The 3,559-nt window shown below is 43.9% G+C and overlaps 1 pseudogene; it reads right to left on the bottom strand.

The window, feature by feature from the left end:
* Nucleotides 1-3,108: 3,108 nt before the first annotated feature.
* On the bottom strand, nt 3,109-3,212 carry LOC113181975 (U2 spliceosomal RNA; annotated as a pseudogene).
* Between the last annotated feature and the right edge of the window lie 347 nt (nt 3,213-3,559).

The raw sequence follows: 3,559 nt of genomic DNA, 5'->3' as shown, positions 1-3,559 counted from the left end.
CCCAAATACATAACCTTCAGCCTGATGACAATGTAAAGAGCCATGCATAGATTACCACCTACAAACACGGGCAAAAACTGCATTTGGGCCTTTTGTGGAACTACTCTGTCTGCAGTTGCTGTAAACAAACCTGATCTCATTTGCCTGTTTTCTTTCACAATTGCTCCAGGTTTTCTTATATGCAAATAAAAGTTGATAACACTCAAGCTGGGGTGGCAGAGAAACTTCTCTATCGTTCAAAAGTAGAATTTAAAAGTAACCAGACAGCAATACATCGTTCGCTGAAAATCTGCCTGTTCAGCATCCCTGGCTTTCTTGCCACAGAGAAAAAGAAGGGAATGGGGGGGCGGGGAATGATTCGTGTTATTCTGAGGCCAGGTGAATTAGGACCTGAGATCTTGAGTTTAAAGTGTAGTTGCAAGAAAAGAAGAAAGAAGGAAGCCATAATCCAAGCATCCACTGAGCAGGAAGAGTTGGGGACAGGGAATGGGTTGCAGGGAATCATGGAGATAAATAAGCAAAACCAGCAGACTGGCAGCAGCAATCACCCGGACAAACATGGAGGCATCCTCATCAACACTACTGCACAGAAACAAGCCATAACTGGGAAGTTTGGGGTTAGAGATTTTGAGTCCATATTAGTTCTACAGGCTTCCTGAGGAAGCATGAGTGACCCAGGCAGAGGTACTTCCCGGGTGAAGATCTGCCTTCTACTAAAGTACCATTGTCTCTGCAAGGGAAAAATGTGACTGATAAGCAATGAGCAGTGTCAGGAGCTGAATCGTGTCCTTCCAAATTTGTATGTGACAGTCCTGACCCCCAGGACTTCAGAATGGAACTGTGTTTGGAGACAGGGTCTTTACAGAAGTAATTAAAGTGAAAAGTCATCAGGATGGACCCTAATCCAACTTGCTGGTCTCCATATGAGAAGAGATTAGGACACGGACGCACACAGAGGAATGGCCATCTACAAACCCAGGACAGGGGCCTAAGGAAAAACAAACCTGGCTGATGCCTGATCTCAGATTTTGAGTCTCCAGATCTGTGCAAAAATAGATTCCTGTAGTTTAAGCCCCACCGCCTGCAGTACTTATTACAGCAGCGCTAGGAGACTGATACAGACCGTTGCAGACACCAACATTGAATGTTTGTTCAGCAACAGGGGAGTTCCAAGTCTGGAATGGCCCTAAAGGAGAGCAATTCCTAAATGAGCCCTGGCCAGGCAGCGCTCCTCGTCCATCCTGGTCCTTCTGCTCTGTGTGTACCCTGGATGTTACAGTTTTGCCTTAACATAGCAAAACCTCATCATTTACCAATATGGGTATTAAGAGAGTAATTTACTCTCTCAGAGGAAATACTTCTTTCTCACAATATAGATTTCCTAGTTTGAATGAGAATAATCTGAAGACAAGGAATCTTAGTCCACTTTCTGGACTAAGATTAAAAATAAAACAAGAGAGGCTGGGTCAGTTGTAAAGAAAGAGGTTTATTTAGCTCACAGTTCTGGAGGTTCAAGAGCGTGGTGTCAGCTTCTGCCTGGCTCTGGTGAGGGCCTCCTGACGGATGGTTTCAATGGCAGGAGTATGTGCAGAAGAGATTACAGGGAAAGATGGGAAGTCAGAGAGGTGTGGGGGCCAGATTTAGTCTTTTTGTAACAACTCCCTCTCTCAGGAACTAACTGGGGTCATGCAAGAAGTCCATTAATCCCTTCTGAGGGCCTGCTGTCCAAGGCCCCTCTCCCACTAGGCCCCACCTCTTAGAGGTTCCATCACTTAATAATGCCACACTGGGGACCACGCTTCTAGCACATCAACCCCTGGTGGACAAACCACATCCAAATCATAGCCTGGGAAGGACTAAAAACCTGACGGATGAATAGACAGACAGATGTGAACTATGTATGTTTAAATATAGATACGTTTTTCCTTTGGTCAACAACATGATTTATTATGGAACAATCTAGAAAATGAAAAAAAAATAAGAGGAAGTGAAGAAAACCATGCACAGTTCCACCAGCCACATGTAACTATAGTCAGCAGTTTAATATGCATCCTTCAAGGGGAGGGAGGAGAGGAGGATGGGAAATACACACACACACAGGAATCCCAATATCAAAGAAAATAACTTGAGTGTTTTGTTGTAATTCCTCACAGATTTTTTTTCCCATTTGCTTGGTATATAAAGTTGTGATTGTCCAAAATATATGGATCTAAAAGCAGAGTTAATACTCTGAGAATTGATGAAAGAATCAAGCATTCATACTGCCTTTCCTATATAAACTGTATTTTAAGATAAACAATAGTTAAAAAAAATTTTTTTTGGTAAGATCAGAAAATCATTACCTTAGGTTTGGCAAAGGTTTCTTACAAAAGAGACAAAATATGAAGGAAAAATCAAGAGGCGATACCAGACCCCATACTCCCACATGGCTACCTGGGAAGTTGTTATTCGGAGTTTCTTTTGCCTGTTGATTCTCTAGGTACACAAAGTTCATGGCAGACCCGTCCATGAGGGCCTGACTACTGCTCCTGCTGCTGACAGACCTTAGTATTGTCCACATGGTGCTGAAGAATGAAGGGCCATGAGGTCATGGAGGTTTCCACGGAGGAGGTTTCAATAGAAAGCCTGGGCGGTGTGTGGCAGGGTCAAAGTTCCTGGGGCAGCCCCTTACATAGCGATACACGAAGCTGTGAAAGAAGAACTGACATTTTGACGAAGACCCCAGGTAGTCAGAGATGTCCAAATGGGTAACATTCACAAAGGAAAGAGCTTCAGGCAGGGAGCAGAGCCAACCCTAGAGAGGCCATTGAGCTTCAGTTGGCAAGGCCACAGAGGCAGGAGCCAAAGCCCTCTGGAGCTCCCATCTCACCACCAAAGACCCTGGGTGACAGGCTCAGAGCTATGGGAGTTAATATTTAACTCTATGGGTTCCAGTCTTGCTTTGGTCCAGTCCTTCCTTTCTATTCCTCTATTCTCCCTTTTGGAATGGGACCGGTTACCTAGTGCCTGTCCCATCATTGTATTTCGGAGTTATGTAACTTGCCTTTTGATTTCTATATCTATCTATATACATCTCATTGGTCCTCACTGCCTTTCATTCTTCTTGCCTGAGAAACCACATATATATTGTCCTCAGATAGAGGCTCTCTCAGATATTAAACTGATAAGAACAGATACTACACTTGATCTTAGTCAAAAGGCCGAGAAGTGATACCTTTTGATTTTTCCTGGGACTCACAGCGAGGAATTCCCTTGAGTTTCAGAGGAGATTTGATCTTTGGGGAAATGTTGGAACTCTTCAGACTACGGGGACTCTCGGAGGTGCACTAAACACATTTTTCATCATGAGATGGACATGAGTCTTTAGGGGCAATTGGCAAAATGTTATGGAATGTTTCCCAAAACCTCATGTGTTGAAGCCTTGCTCCCGAAGCAGAAATGTTTAGAGATGGGGCTTTTGGGAAGTGATTGTATCATGAGGGCTCTGCCTCAGGAGTAAAATGATTATTTTATGGCATTGTTGGGAGGTGGTGGGAATTGTAGGAGGTGGAACCTAGTT

The sequence above is a fragment of the Urocitellus parryii genome, chromosome 10, assembly GCF_045843805.1.
Source record: "Urocitellus parryii isolate mUroPar1 chromosome 10, mUroPar1.hap1, whole genome shotgun sequence".
Taxonomy (NCBI): Eukaryota; Metazoa; Chordata; class Mammalia; order Rodentia; family Sciuridae; genus Urocitellus; species Urocitellus parryii.
The sequence above is the reverse complement of the archived record's forward strand: the minus strand, read 5'-3'. Positions and strand labels throughout refer to the sequence as shown.